Below are 17,457 nucleotides of genomic sequence, written 5' to 3'. Positions count from 1 at the left end.
AAAAAGAGGCATCTAGAATTTAAAGATCAACGGACCACACATCATTTGCAAATATGCATGCATCCTCCTTTATCTTAAAGGACAATTAAATCCATCCCATGGCTAAGAGGAAAACATCAAGAGCCTCAACAAAAACATGTGTGATGCACGTGTCATGCCACTCCATGATGGTGCCAAGTCGAAATTTTCGCACACAAGTGATTTCTCAGCCAAGACAACAAAATCGACCATTTCAAATTCATACCCCACACATAGACTATACATCACAGGATTGAGATGCCCCTTTAAGGCCTGAAGTTCCTTCTTGACTTTGGATGGAAGACCCGATACCCATTCCTCCTATATATCCTCACTAGAAACCTCATGCACTAATACTTTTAGCCCCAAACCAAGAGGAGGATCCACAACATGAGCTTCCTGATTGACAAAGGTTTGAGGAATTTCCCCCCCCACATGGGTGATTAGTTGGGATGTTTGAAGCCCTTGACATAAAACCCTCAACATAGTCAAAATTATTCAACTTTTGAGGCAAGAAAAAAGTGGAGGAGCCACCGCTCGAACCACGAGAAATAAAACCAACACCATTAAAACCCCCAAGAATCGGTTTGGATAGATTGAAAAACCCCTCATTTGTAAAACTAAGGAAATACTAAGAAATAACTTTGATCGTTCCAGATATGGAAACTCCACTGAGGAAGGCAAACCTGCACAAGATGACACCTACGAAATAAACATTTAACAGACATGTGGCAATATTTTGGACAACCCTATGTTAATTTGGAATCTCAGTGACAAATTCCCTCCTTTGGACAACCTTCCTCATCAAGAAAGACCCCTACTTTCCCTTCGAAGAATTTAATTTGGTTAAGGAAAAGTACTATTTTTAATGGAAAACCTACAAGTACACAAAAGTACAGGTCGACCTGGAGTCATAATTGGGTCTCCAAAGAAGCATATAAATACACATCAAGGCAACCTCCTTTGGACATCACATCAACACATCTTCTCTTCTCTCTCCTCTTGTGATTGGTTCATACAGGTCTGTGATCAAGGAAGCCAAGCTCACAGGTTCGAAGGGAAGAAGGGTATTCTAAAATTTCTATGTTAACTCTTGTTTGGGCAGTCGTTGACCAAGTTTGACTTGGCATTTTGACTCACTTTGACTTGGAAAATTTTCATCTTAGGAGGCTGATTTTTTCTATTGAGGAACCAAAAAAATTTGGGCTACTTTGAGTACTGATGACTATTGACTTTGACCATAGAAATATGAAGTTTATCACAGGGATTCTCTCTCTTTTGACATAGTTGTTTTGGGACTATTTTGACTTGACTTTGACCAACAAAAGAGGCTGAGTTTTCTGCCGCAAGGATCGAACTTTTTGGAGTTGATTTGACCACTAAGTGTTGACTGGGTAGGGCATGATTTGATGTTGTTAACTGTTGTTGACTTTGATCAGATTTGACTTTTGGGCTCATCTCTTGGATATTGGTTAGTGAATTGTTGGATAAGTCAAAGAACTGGCTTTGGCTCTTTATTGTTGAATTAGAACATTGTATCTCTTTGTTAAAAATTTGATGACAATCTAATAGAAGAAGAATTTGAAAGGGTTTCCCCCCTTCTGGAGTTTTTTCCCTAGTATTTGACCAAATATTATGTCTCTTGTCATTGCTCTCAGATGTCTTCTATTGCATATTGGATTTATTGTTATATCTACAAAGATTTATTTTTTGTTTAAAAGTGATTACTAAATGAAGAAAGAATTGGGCTAAGTGATTGTACTAAGCATAGAACAACGGAAAATTAACATGGTGTCAGAGCTAAGGTGAAGATAAGCCCAAGGAAATAAGAGACTAAAGCAATCACCTTTGAAGGAATCTATTTGGAAGCAACCACCTAATCAAGATGTCCACCTCTTATTTCAAGGATACATAAAAGTTGGGTGACTCATCAAATTTTGCTGCTTGGAAGATCCGTTTAGAAGTCATTTTTGATGATAATGATGTCATGGAATATGTGGAAGGAAAAATACTTGAGCCACTGGAAAATGCTCTTGTTTCTTCCAAGTCCAAATAAAAGAAAGGGGAGCTCAAAACCAAGAAAATTCTTATTGATTATTTGAAAGATCATTTGCTTACTTATGTTGGAAAATTGAAGAAGTCTAAGGACATATATGATAATATGGTTGGGATGTATGAGGTCAACAATTTGAATCACATCCTTTCCTTGAAGAATCAACTCAAGGACATCAAGATGAATAAGGGGGAATCTTTGAAATCCTATGGCATGAGGATATCCCAACTAAGGGATCAATTGCAGATAGTTGGTGAGCCTATATATGATAGAGAGTTGGTGTTGGTCACTCTTCAAGGTTTTCTTCCTATTTAGGAAACCTTCATTACTACTATAAGAAATAATGATAATTTCCCATCATTTGATGATATTTTTGGTAAGTGTACTGAAGAAGAAACTAGGATGATATCAAGAGGGAGAATTCAAAAGCATGAAGAATGAGGGCCCTCCGCATTTGTTGCACAAGACAAGAAGAGAAAAGGAAGAGGGAGACAATCTTATTCAAGGAAGCTTGCCCCTGAATCAAAGGAATCCCATAGAAGAGGAAGGAGAATTGAATGCTTTAATTATCATAGACATGGCCATTATGCTTGAGACTGTCAAGAAAATAGAGATGCTCCAAGATCTGTTATCACCCCAAGAAACTCTCCTAGGTTGTATCTCAGAGATGCTCGGGAACATTACAAACTCAACAAAAATGTTGGATAAATGGTGGATGAATGAAAGAAACGCTGCATGTTCAAGCCAGATAACCACTTCTACTTTGATTGACCCCAGACATGGGTGAACACCCCCAGACTACAAGGCTTTAGACCACCAATTACTCACAGTTTTAAAGAAAATGTGATGATGGAGAACACTGATCACACCAGCAGATGCACAGGACCCTGTGATGGCCAACTGCAACCAGTTAAAAGCTCTATAAATCTGTTTTTCTAATACATAGACAGGATGACAGCTCTCTGGCATTAAAACAACAGAAACCTGTAGACAAATTCAATGATACATGCTAAATCCTAACACAGAGGTGGGATGACAGCCCCTCAAATTCTAAACATTAACAACACATGAATAAATAGAAAACAGGCACAACCTGGAACAAGAAGAAGAAGTGGACAGTGAGCAATTAACAAGAAAAGAAGCTTGCATTAGCTGGAAATGAAGATCAGACGCTGCAGGTTACACAGTAGTTACAGTCTCCAGAAGTTGAAGCTTACAATAGAATAACACTCATCAACCTATTACATTATGTCTTATGGACATTTATAGAGGTCGATTACAAAATATCTCTGCTACTAAGCGTGGAGGTGTCTTAACTGACCACCAACCACATTTACAATTTAGATATGGGGCTCTGCTATGGTCTGACTGCTTTAATGGATGAATTTGATCTTTCTGGTGCTCTGTGGTCCTTCCTGAATAGGTGCAGTAAAATATGAATGAAACCATAACCTTCGACTGCTTTTAACTGCTCGAGGCAGTCCTATTTGTCCTTAGGCCATTTTGTTGATTAATTGCAGTTTTTGAAGCTTTAGTTGTGCAGGTACAGGTAATTGATCGTTTGCTTTCTCCTTTGGGAGCTCAAGACAGTCAGAGGAATGAAGATTTCATGGCGGAGGCGTGCACAGGAGGAGAACAATCAACCGTCGGATCATGTGGATCGACAGCGGGAAACGCTTTGCATAAGCTATCGGAGAGGAAATAGGAATCAAATATGGGCCGTCGGATCACGAGGATGAACGGCGGAGATTAGATCCTGGAGGCTATCGGGAGTTGACAAAGAAGATGCAATGAGGGCCGTCGGATCTGGACGCGGTAGATCTGACGGCGATCGCACGCAGAAGAAGCACAGTCGTTAACGGGCGGGAGGACGGTTTTGGGAGGCGGGCGGTATTCCCCGCACTGCCTTCCGGGGCTTGGCAGTTTCCGTATAGACTACCGCGATCCAAAAATAGAACTTCGCGTGGCAGCCCGAAACCGCCGCCCCTGCAGGTTAACGGGCGGGCAGGACGCACGAAGGGGGAAAGCGACCACCATCGGATCTCCGATGGATGGTGAGATGGCGGGAAACATGCGAGAGGTTTAACTTGCACGGGCAAATGAGAATTGACCGTTAGATCATGGGCGATCGATGGTGCAGATCGAGGGAGGGTTATATGAGAGCGCCAAGCTATATTATTAGGTTATATGGAGACTGCAGTTTAGTGCTCGGGGGCCAAAAGAAAAACGGGATTGCAGAGTTATAAAGATAAAACAGAAGCCGAGGGGTAAAAAGGAATTAAGCAGAGGAATATGGATAAGGCGAGAAATGAAGAAGTTTCAGGAGGAAAACAGAGAGACAGAGGGCTAAGAGTTTACACAAAATTGAAGGAGGATAAGGTGAAAAGACCGCTACGAGCTCCTTCAAGCACCAACAACGTTGCCAAGCTGTCATTGACCCTAAAAAATGCTCAAACATGTAGCAGAGCTAACATTGGCTCCTTCTGCGGATGAGATCCTCCCTGTGAGGTCTCAAGAACCTGCAGACCACTGCCTTTATACAAAACTCAACTTTAAAAGACTATGCCTAGTATCCATTGGGAATGGAGTCAACTAAGCCTACCATAGAAACCTGTAAAAGAACATAATTACAATCACTAAGGCTTGAGAGCCTCAAACAACATCAATATTCAAAAATTGGCCAACTGATGGGCCATCAAAATTGTTACCTGTCATCCAATTCATCATAGATCAGCAAGACCGGATTTATTTGATCCTCTACCTCGAAGAGTTTAGGACATTTGAGCTTGATGGGTAGATAGGGATCAAATTCCATTCCCTCTTTGTGTATTCTCCTCCTTGGATGTTGTTTACAGGAGCCTTTGTACACCTGCTGAATAACCACTGTTTCTGTGTACTTGTCTGTGTCTTTTGTAGTATGCACAACTAATAAGAAAGATGCACCATTGTATTCTTGTGCAGGGGATACAAAGACATTTTCTGCTCCTTCATCTTGCTTTGAACAATCCTCATCCAAGGAGGGATTCCAATATTGTGCCTCCTCTTCCTCTGTCATCTGATGAGCTGCCTTTTAGATCTATGTGGAGGCCACCTGAGCAGACATCAAAAAATCAAGACTGAGATGATCAGCTTCAACCTTGAGCATTGAATTTTGTTCTGCCTCAGTGTTTAAGTGGCAACTTGGAGGGATTGTTTTTTGAGTAGACAGAGGGACAAAAGATGATGGGGAGCTTTCTTCTCGTTTCTTGATTACTGGGCTGGGGATGAAAGCAGGCTGGAAAATTGGCAGATCTGCATAGCCATTAGAAGATGCGTTGGCCTTAGGCTCGAATTCTTGAAGGAAGGGATCTGCTGCTGGTTGCCTTTGCTGGTCAACTTGTTGTTCTGCAACTACAACAAATTGCTTAGCAGTGCCATTGGATATTGCTTTCTCATAAGCAGCCCGGGTTAAGAAAGGAGCACCTTCCAAAACATGGACCTCCTCCTCATGCTGCGCACATTCCATGACTATAATCTGTAAAAGGGGCCTCACCGCTTTGTCTTCATTTGTAATCTTATTTCTTTGCAAAATATGAAAATGCTCATTTGCTCCTCTATATGGATTTGGAGCTGGAAAAGAAATGGAACAATGAGCTCCTGCTTCCTCAGAATACTGCTCAACTTTTAATTTGGAAACTTCAGAGGTCAATAGCTCTATCATCCTAGCCAATTCATCTATTTCAGAATCATAGGATGAAGAGGATTCACCTCCCTGCCTTCTCCTCTCGGCATCACCTTCAAGTCTCTCTGCAGCAATACTATTTGCTTCTACTTCAAAGGCTGCAGCTTGCATATCAGCCAAAGAAGCAGATCTTCTTTCTCTTAACAGCAAGCAGAACTGAGAATCAAAGGCATTAGAATAAGTAATCATGGCAGAAGTAGGGGTGGGTTTTATTTCAGCTGGTATTCTGCTGTACAAATAATTAAATCTAATGTTAAATTCAGATAGCAACTCACCATCTTCTCTCTGCAAGTTCCCAAATTCATCATGATAAAAGATCAGATCTTTATTATTTCCCCAGTGCTTTAAAAATACATCATCTAGAGCCTCAATGTCTGCAATAGACCTAGGGGGTAAATCTCTAAACCATTTTCTAGCCTCCCCATCTAGGCTTTGAACAAAAACCCTCATCCAGACATCCTCTCCATCGATATCCAGGTTATCAGCATAGCTATAAAAGGCTTCTAAATGCTCTTCAGTTGTTACTCCTTCTGCACCAGTAAACTTAGGCATAAACTCTTGATAATCTCCTGCATGCATGGCATTCAAAGGGGTAGGCAAGACCAGGGGTCCATACCTAGCAGCAACTATTTGTTCTATCTTTGTGAGGGCTTGCTGGTTTGCCATGACTGAGGTAGAGTAAAAGGATACTGGTGGTCTGATTGGTATGAATCAATGAAGAGTATGACAAAAATAGAGGAATATAATGGACAACATGGATGCTTCTTTCAACTGAGGTCCGAAAAGGAAATGAATGACTAAGGAGCTGTATGAATCTCTGAAGGTATTTCTACACTAGCAGAGATACATAAAAAAATCCCAAGGCTTACCTGATTCTGGTGCTCCTTACTGTGATATTTTCTTCTGCTGAATGATCTTCTCAGGATCAAGCAATGGTTCAGCTGATGGCTTCTAAGGATTTCTGTGAGCATGGCTCACCAACTGCGCCAGAACTGCAATGTGGAGTTGCCAAATAATGGTCTTCCACCAGTGGAGTCGCCAGACAGATGATTACAACCAGAAACTGTGTTCAAACCTTGTCTGTCATCAAAGCTTGAAGCTGTGTCGTTCTCCCAGGGAAGCTGAGCTTCAATTCTCCTCTCCCTTGCAACAACACCAATTAATGTTATCACCCCAAGAAAATCTTCTAGGTTGTATCTTAGAGATGCTCGGGAACATTACAAACTCAACAAAAATGTTGGATAAATGGTGGATGAATGAAAGAAATGTTGCATGTTCAAGCCAGATAACCACTTCTACTATGATTGACCCCAGACATGGGTGAACACCCCCAGACTACAAGGCTTTAGACCACCAATTACTCACAGTTTTAAAGAAAATGTGATGATGGAGAACACTGATCACACCAGCAGATGCACAGGACCCTGTGATGGCCAGCTGCAACCAGTTAAAAGGTCTGTAAATCTGTTTTTCTAATACACAGACAGGATGATAGCTCTCTGGCATTAAAACAACAGAAACCTGCAAACAAATTCAATGATACATGCTAAATCCTAACACAGAGGTGGGATGACAGCCCCTCAAATGCTAAACATTAATAGCACATGAATAAATAGAAAACAGGCACAACCTGGAACAAGAAGAAGAAGTGGATAGTGAGCAATTAACAGCAAAATAAGCTTGCATTAGCTGGAAATGAAGACCAGACGCTGCAGGTTACAAAGTAGTTACAGTCTCTAGAAGTTGAAGCTTACAACAGAATAACACTCATCAACCTATTACATTCTGTCTTCTGGACATTTATAGAGGTCGATTACAAAATATCTCTGCTACTAAGCGTGGAGGTGTCTTAACTGACCACCAACCACATTTACAATTTAGATATGGGGCTCTGCTATGGTCTGTCTGCTTTAATGAATGAATTTGATATTTCTGGTGCTCTGTGGTCCTTCCTGAACAGGTGCAGTAAAATATGAATGAAACCATAACCTTTGACTGCTTTTAACTGCTCGAGGCAGTCCTATTTGTCCTTAGGCCATTCTGTTGATTAATTGCAGTTGTTGAAGCTTTAATTGTGCAGGTACAGGTAATTGATCGTTTGATTTCTCCTTTGGGAGCTCAAGACAGTCAGAGGAATGAAGATTTCATGGCAGAGGCGTGCACAGGAGGAGAACAATCAACCATCGGATCGTGTGGATCGACGGCGGGAAACGCTTTGCATAAGCTATCGGAGAGGAAGCAGGAATCAAATATGGGTCGTCAGATCGCGAGGATGAACGGTGGAGATTAGATCCTGGATGCTATCGAGAGTTGACAAAGAAGATGCAATGAGGGCCATCGAATCTGGATGCGGCAGATCCAATGACGATCGCACGTAGAAGAAGCATGGTCGTTAACGGGCGGGAGGACGGTTTTGGGAGGCGGGCAGTATTCCCCACACCGCCTTCCGGGGGTCGGCGGTTTCCGTATAGACTACCACGATCCAACAATAGAACGTCGTGTGGCAGCCCGAAACCGCCGCCCCCGCGGGTTAACGGGCGGGCAGGACGCACGAAGAGGGAAAGCGACTACCGTCGGATCTCCGATGGACAGTGAGATGGCGGGAAACATGCGAGAGGTTTAACTTGCGCGGGCAAATGAGAATTGATCGTTAGATTGTGGGCGATCGACGGTGTAGATCGAGGGAGGGTTATATGAGAGCGCCAAGCTATATGATTAGGTTATATGGAGACTGCAGTTTAGTGCTCAGGGGCCAGAAGAAAAACGAGATTGCAAAGTTATAAAGATAAAACAGAGGCTGAGGGGTAAAAAGGAATTAAGCAGAGGAATATGGATAAGGCGAGAAATGAAGAAGTTCCAGGAGGAAAACAGAGAGACATAGGGCTAAGAGTTTACACAAAATTGAAGGAGGATAAAGTGAAAAGACCGCTGCGAGCTCCTTCAAGCACCAACAACGCTGCCAAGCTATCATTGACCCTCAAAAATGCTCAAACATGTAGCAGAACTAACAGATCCAACTACAACAATAATCGTGGCTTCAACAACAACAAGTTCAATGAAAAAAGAAGAGGAGATGATAGAAGAATAAGAGATGATAGAAGAAGAAGAGATGCTCTTGATGATCGTGAAGAAGGCCATCATCCTCAAAAGAGATCAAGGAACTCTAGGTGTGGAAATAATGTAGCTGCCACCCAATCTAAATATATTATTATTTCTGGCCTTTCTAGTTCCTCTACTCCAAATTCATGTGATAGTTGGTTGGTAGACAGTGGGGCTTCTAGACGTTTCTATGGGTATCAAGAAGTCCTCCCAAATATGGTTGAGTGGGAAACTAATCTAAAGATCATTCTTTGGGACAACTTTACATATCCAGTGAAGGGCTTTGGTTCTGGAAAATCTCATTTCAATTATGGGGAAACTGTGCTTCTTCATGATTTTATGTATGTTTTTGGATTAAAGAAGAACTTGGTATCTATATCTTCCTTGAAAGACAAAGGGATGAGAGTTTCCTTCATAAGAGGAAGGGTCCTCACCTAGCCTATGGAATCTCGCATGAGGGATTCATTCACCTTGGGATCTTGAATTGAAGAACTCTATAGATTCAATGGAAGACCACTGCGAGCTATGCTACATGACAACATCATCAAAGTGAATTATGGCACCAAAGGTTTGCACATCTACATTATGAAGCCCTTCCCAAAGTTAGAAGGATAGTTTATGGGATGCCTGAAGTTCAAACTAGCCATGATGGAGTATGTTTAGGATGTGCCAGTGGAAATAATTCAAGGGGGTCATTCCCCTCCAGCAAAAGAAAGACTAGTGATATTCTTCAACTCATCAAGTCTAATCTACGTCATCCCATGCTGATAAAATCTCTGGGTGGCTATCTATAATATATAATATTTGTGGATGACTTCTCCTAAAAGACAAGGATATTCTACCTGAAGCATAAGGATGAAACATTTGATATGTTCTAGAACTTCAAGGCACTAATAGAGAATCAAACAAGGAAAAGGATCAAGGTCTTCAGGTATGACAATGGTGGAGAATATACTTCTAATGAGTTCATTGACTTTGGCAAGAAGGTTGGAATTAAGAAGGAGACCACCGTACCCTATAATATCGACCAAAATGGTGTAGCTCAAAGAAAGAACATGTATAACATGGAAGTTGCTCGAGCCATGTTGCATGATCAAAAACCATCGAAGTACCTTTGGGGAGAAGCCAAAAATACAATAGTCTATGTTAAAATTAGGGTTCCTCATCAAGCCTTAGGTGAAAATACTCTTGAAGAAGTGTTCACGGGTGTGAAGACCGATGTTGGACATTTGAGGATATTTGGCTGCCCCGTGTATTTTCATGTGCTGAAGGACAAGAGGAAAAAGTTGGAAGCCACTGGAAAGAAGGTTCTTTTGTTGGATATTGTGATAATTCTAAAGATTTTAAAATATACATGCCTAGTTAAAGGAATATAGAGTTTAGCAAGGATGTGGCATTCAATGAATATGTTGTCCTTGGAAAAGCAAGCGATATTCCTCCTCCTCCTCTGGTTGAGAAGAAGGATGATAACATGGACCTTTTAGATGTCCCTTCTGTGCCTGAGCCAGATATTCTTGATGATCCCATGGAGCCTATGGACACCTTGGATCGTCCTCCATGTGATCCCTTTACCAGGAAGAGACCCCTTTGGCTTTGTGATACCTTACAGGATGTTGAAAGACATGCCATTTCCATAGGAACCTTTAGAGAAATCAAGAAGCCATGTTGGTACCAGAGATATGATGTAGTTATGAGCATCATCATACAGGCTGAACCTCCCACCTTTGAAGAATCAATGAAAGAGTAGGTTTGGAAGGATGCCATGGTTAAATAATATGAATCTATTATGAAGAATGATGTGTGGGATGTTGTTCCGAGACCCAAAGGAAAGTCTATCGTGATTTCGAAGTGGTTGTACAAGATCAAGCATGGAGCTTCTGGAAGTATTAAGAAATATAATGCAAGGTTCATCACTATAGTTTTTTCCCAGAAAGAGGGAGGAGACTATGATGATATATTTGTACTTGTTTCTCGCTATACCACTATTAGGTCTATTGTTTCCCTTGATACTAGTCAAGGATGGACCCTTCCCCAGATGGATGTGAAGATTGCATTTCTTCATGGCATAATATAGGAATAATTTTGCTGGGAAACCATTGGGCTTTGAAGTACAAGATAGGAAGACTCATGTTTGTAGGTTGAAGAAGGAACTTTATGGTTTGAAGCAAACCCCCATAGCTTGGTATGCTTGCATTGATAGTTACCTGGTGAAGCTTGGATTCATGATAAGCAATGCTGACACAAAACTCTACTTCAAAGTGGTCCAAAGTATGCCTCTCATTTTGGTTTTATATGTTAACTATGTATCCTTGATAGGTAGTGAGCCTCTGATGCTGGAGTGAAAGAGGGGGATGGCTTTAGAATTTGAAATGAAAGATATTGGTTTGATGCATTACTTTTTGGGATTAGAAGTATGGAAAAATCACAGAGAGTTTTCCTTTCTCTAGGAAAATATGTTGTGAAATTGTTGGAAAGATTTGGAATGGTAGAATGTAAGTCCTTGGCCACACTCACAGAGACGAAATTCAAGAAGTTATGTGTATACGCTGCTAGACCTGACTTAGAAAACAACTTTGAGTATCGAAAATTGATTTGGGCATTGATGTTCATAGTGAACATTCGTTTGGACATATTTTTTGCAGCCAACACTTTGAGTCAATTCATAACAAAGCCTCTTCATGCACACTGGCTTGCTACCAAGCATGTGTTGAGATATTTACATGGAACAATCAACCTTGGTCTGATATATACTTCCAATGAAGGGAGAATTCATGGGTACACTGATGTTGACTGGGCCAGAAATGTTATTGATAGGAAGAGCACATCAGAGTGCTACTTTTGTTTGGGTTCTTCCATGATATCTTGGATGAGTAGGAAGAAAAAATCCATAGCTTTGAGCATGAATGAGGCAGAGTATATTACTAATAGCATGGTTAGCTTCAAGGTTGTATGGTTGAGGAAGCTCTTTCGAGAGTTGTTTGAGCACGTCCTAGATATGAAAATGATATATTGTGACAACAAGAGTGGGATCTGATTAGCAGAGAATCATGTGTTCCACAACAAGTCCAACCATATTGAGATCATGTATCACTACATTCGTGATATGGTGCAAAGAGGAGCAGTGAGACTCCATCACATTTCAACTGATTAGCAGATAGCAGATATACTCACCAAGGCTTTATTGAAAGGGAAGTTCTTAGTCTTCAGAGAGAAGCATTGACTAATAGAGGTGACCCTCTAAGGCAAGGGTCCTAATCAAGAACATTGAGTTATGATCTTCCCCCCTATTTGAGCTCACAGGGAGAGGAATTGATCTGGAGAGCTCATGGAGTTGAGGGAACTCTTGAAAATAAGATAGGGTGTGATCCTTACCCCCGTGGTAAGTCGATCTCGCCTATTTTCACTGTAGGGTGTATGTATGTAATCCTTGTCATTTATGAAAAGTTGGTATCTCCCCTACCATCAAGTCTAGGACTCGATAGAGTATACTGCAGTTGGCATCCTACCCACAAGCTAGGCTTGTTGGGATTGTTCCTCCCCATTTGGCCAATGGGTTGAGGTGATTGAGATAGGGTGTGATCCTTACCATTTAATGGTAAGTCGTATATTTTCAAGTGAAGAGATGCAAACATTCTACCACTTGAATCTTAAGGGTCTATATGGGAAGATCAACAAACAATAGGATAAAGTGTGACCCCTAAGTCGATCTTCCCTATTGTCATTAGATGATAGGATAAAGTGTGATCTTTGAGTCAATCTCACCTATTTTCACTGGTCAATAGGATAGAGTGTGATCCTTACCCTTAAGTAGATCTCACCTATTGTCCTTGGATAGAGGGTGGTAGCTTGAGCTCCCCTATGATGAAAAATTCTTCTTCTTTAGATTCAAGAGTGTTCAAGAGATGAGCAGAGATGAGAAAAGATGAGAAGAGACGAGATATGATTTGATTTGAGATGACGATATTCTTGATGCAAGTTGGAAATTTCTCCCTAGCTGAGAGGGGCTGATAATTTGGCAGCTTAGGGACAAATTCCCTCCTTTGGACAACCTTCCTCGTCAAGAGAGACCCCTACTTTCCCTTGGAAGAATTTAATTTAGTCAAGGAAAAATATTATTTTTAGTGGAAAACCCACAAGTTCACAAAAGTACAAGTTGGCCTAAAGTCATAATTGGGTCTCCAAAGAAGCATATAAATAGACATCAAGACAACCTCATTTGGAAATCACACCAATGCATCTTCTCTTCTCTCTCCTCTTGTGATTGGTTTGTACAAGTCTGTAATCAAGGAAGTCGAGCTCACACATGTGAAGGGAAGAAGGGCATTCTGAAATTTTTGTGTTAACTTTTGTTTGAACAACCATTGACCAAGTTTGACTTGGCATTTGACTCACTTTGACTTGGAAATTTTTTATCTTAGGAGGCCGAGTTTTTCTGTGGAGGAACTGAAATTTTCTGGGCTACTTTGACTACTGATGACAATTGACTTTGACCACAGAAATCTGAAGTTGACCGCAGGGATTCTCTCTCCTTTGACTAAGTTGTTTTGGGACTGTTTTGAATTAACTTTGACCAACAAAAGAGGTCGAGTTTTCTACTGCCAGGACCAAAATTTTTGGAGATTATTTACAAGTAAACTTTTACTGGTTAGGGCATGATTTGTTGCTTTTAACTATTGTTGAATTTGACCAAATTTTACTTTTGGGCTCATCTCTTGGATATTGGTTAGTGAATTATTGGATAAGTCAAAGAATTGACTTTGACTCTTTATTGTTGAATTGGAACATTGTATCTCTCTGTGAAACATTTGATGACAATCTAATAAAGAAGAGTTTGAAAGGGTTTTCCGCTTCGTGGGGTTTTTTTCCCTGGTCTTTAACCAGATATTGTGTCTCTTATCATTTCTCTTAGTTGTCTTCTATTGAATATTGGATTTGCAATTCTATCTAGAATTTCTTTCTGTCATTGGAAGATTTTTTATTTTATTTATTTTTAAGTGATTGCTAACTGAAGAAATAATTGCATTAAGTGATTGTACTACGCATAGAATAGTGGAAAATTAACACCTTGGAAACCACGCAACTAGGGTTCCAATTTAACCCATTCATGGGGTTCAAACCTGCACCCACAACCCAGAGGACTGTATGAAACCCCCGCTTGTAGCCACTGCACTTCTTGAGAGGAACCCCTAATAGGGCTCACCATATCATAATCCACAACCTCCACATAAGCCAAAAGGACCACTTATATTCCCACCAAGTCAGTGACAACCAACATATCTAGACCCAAGAACCCAGAGAATCCGCAAGCACGGTAAAAAAAACCCCATTTAAAAGTCACCACTAGGAAAATAAACTAACAATCACAAGATTCAGCCACGTAAAAGCAACAAAAACAATAAAAAAAAAATTGGTTTAAACCCTTAAAAAACCATAAACATACAAGAATGGGGAAAAACTAGTCATACTAGTAGAAAGGATTAAAAAACCCTACAAACCCTAGCTAAAAACCCCATATGAAGATGTTTCCATTGCTCTACCTCCCTCTGACGTGAACCCCTCTTTTATGTTACTAGCATTACAACATACTTACTTGGTCAAGCAAGGTTTTATGTTGGGCCTAGAAAAAGCATGACAATTTTCCATTATCCCTTTAATTAACCCATTTTCATTGGTCATGAGTAGTGAGGTTCAATAACGAGTCAGTTGGATTGAAGAACCAAATTATGTTGTGAGTAGCCAATCATTGTTTATTCACTAGTCTATAGGGTTTCACGCAAAAGAACGACTTTTAACATATAATAAAGAGTAAAACCCATTGGCCTACATATTCAAGTAAGAAATAAAAATGAAACATATATATTAATTTTGGGGAACATCAGAAGAATTGGGTTGGAATCAATGGATCTTTTGGTTTTGGTTATCACTATGGAAATTATTTATGCTTTCTATCTTGGATGAACTTCACAATTAGTTGAGTTTGATAATCCCAAATTGTCTAATCCCTTGATTGTATGTGTTTTTGGAGCTTCCCTTTGAACTCAAATCTTGGATTTACCAAAGTCATAACAATCCTATCCTATGGATAACCTCCCTTGAGCTAAAGGATAGTCAGAAAAAAATGAGAAGAGCGTTGGTGAGATTATAGTAGAACCCTTTGAGGTGAAATGGGTTTTTCACTTGAGCTTTGATAATTTGGCTTAAGAAGTGCAAGCTTTTGTAGTGATAGGACCAATATGTTGTGATTAAGGTTGTATTTTTGTGCACCCACTACTTTAGTATGATTCATGAAGGTGTACTCCAATCTATGTTATTGCAACAAGCTTGGCCCTATGCTCAATTCATGGTGGGTTTTTATGGATGTCCAGGGTTAATGGATTTAAAAATTGCATAATGTTTGTTTGATGCGGGTCTTTTATAATTTATATGTGTTTGGTTGCTTGGTTATCTATGAAGGTCTTCCATCTAAGGTTTGGTTGGTGAAAATCGGTTTGTTTAACGTCTTTGCCTTATTTGAAACCACTACAAAATAATGAAGCATATGTTGAGGTATTGCCAATTCACAAGGAGTTGTCAAGATCACATGCAAATGAAACATTTGACTCTTCTTGAATGGAGATTTCAATATTGTGCAATTATGTTTGGTGACTCTAGATATTCCACTCTCTCTTGTTTTAGTGGAATTTGGCACTATATGAGGTTTTTTTTTCAGTATTTATCCTTTGGAAAATACATTGTGTTTTTTATAAGGAGGTCAATAGTTTGTATACTTTTATTCATATGTGGAGGGATGAGATATTCATGAAACCATTTCTTAATGCATTTCTTCTTACCAAAGATGCAAATATGTTAGAGCTAGATTCATATTCATACCTTATTTCTATGTTAGTAGCATTAAGGAGGAGGACATGAGTGGCATTGTATATACCCTTCCATTTTTACTTAAAAAAAAATATGCAAATAAATTTCTTCTTAATATAAGAACTATCATTTCAAAAAGGGTAAAGGTACATGGTATTTTGACACATCTATGCATTGTCGGATACCATTTCATGATGTATCTCATCTGTAAAAGAAATTTTAGGAAAGGCTTTGGCAAAGATATGAATTCCTACGCAAGTCCAACCACGCGGCTCCCAATACCTTTTGTACCAATATTTGATCATTGATTCTAGTAGAAAAGGACCAACATGATATCCTAACAAGTTATGTTTTTTCAAATTTTCATAGAAAACAACATATTCCTAATTAATATCATTATTAGGTAATTTATCAAAAGGAATTTCAATACTTAGTGGATAATGTTTAGGCAAGTCCTCATCAAATTATTCATTCACACAATGATTCTTAGCTCATCCTCTTTGCATGGTTGTTCCTTGAGAGCTTCCAAAAATGTCATTGTTTGGCAATAGGGTGCCCATTATAGTGACCCCCTACTTTCATTACGGTAGGATAGGAGAGTTGATAAATACACTAGTATGTGGGCCATATTGGACCTAAGTAGTAAATTCCAATATATGGCTAATGGATTTAGTGTGACAAAAAATCTGAATTGGAAATTCTTATGATATCGTAAACCATAAACCCTCATCCATTTACTCAAGGCACAACATTTATCAACCTAGTAAATGTTTATGTTAAAGATGGAAGATTTTAAAAATAGTTTTGTATATTTATTGCTTGTAATTTTGATGAAATAAGATAGGAACACTCCTTGCATGAATTCTAATTAGTTAGTACAACATTATACACATCCAAACTATTAAATGCACATGCATAATAGCTAGTCAATACTAGGTAATATTTTTTTTTTGTAAGCTTGGTAGGACTACATTTTCAACATGTCTAATATATCACCCCGATTGGGGTGGGGAATTGAACCTGTGACTTCACATCAAGGGGTGCCTTAACAAAGCACCCAATCACCGTCTATCCAAGACCCCGTAGACCAATAGTAGGTAATATTAGTCTAGATAAAATATTATATTAAATAAATATTAGACAACATAACATTATAAAAAAATTGTTTTATATTTTTTCCATGGATTACTTCTTTGGGGAAACCATACATGTGTTTCCCCGCATTCCATGAATGACATCTAGGGTAAATTCCACTTCCTTTGGCATTTACAAATTTGGAATGGCAAGTCAAATCACTTGAACTAACCTTTTGGGATAGAAAGTTTTGTATTATATAAATGTGACAAAGGTAAAGGAATGGGACAATTTCACCTTTAAAAACCTTGATGGGGTGTAATTTTTCTTTAATTTATTGTTTTTTTAACCTAAAAAATATATAGTCACACAATTTTATATATGCAGTTTCATAAATTATCATCATAACTTAGTTTATAAAATTTCATCACTGGTATTTCTTTCATTTATAATTGTTTTGGACATTTATAATAATACTCATTACTAGTTCTACCTATGTATTTTCTTGATAGATATCCATCATAGCTTAGTTTGTAAAATCCCATCAATTTGAAACTTTCATGAGGTGTGAATTTTCTATCATTTATTGTTTTGAAGTTGAACACTATACACATTAACAATTTAAGATATGTTT

The 17,457-nt window shown here is 39.2% G+C and overlaps 1 protein-coding gene across 3 annotated transcripts in view; it reads left to right on the top strand.

The window, feature by feature from the left end:
- LOC149220101 (uncharacterized) overlaps positions 1-17,457 on the top strand; it is a 492,965-nt gene that overhangs the window by 141,530 nt on the left and 333,978 nt on the right. The window lies entirely within an intron of this gene.

Source organism: Pinus tabuliformis, chromosome Q (genome assembly GCF_031772625.1).
Source record: "Pinus tabuliformis cultivar Carrire ecotype Pingquan chromosome Q, CPIR1, whole genome shotgun sequence".
Lineage (NCBI taxonomy): Eukaryota > Viridiplantae > Streptophyta > Pinopsida > Pinales > Pinaceae > Pinus > Pinus tabuliformis.
The sequence above is the reverse complement of the archived record's forward strand: the minus strand, read 5'-3'. Positions and strand labels throughout refer to the sequence as shown.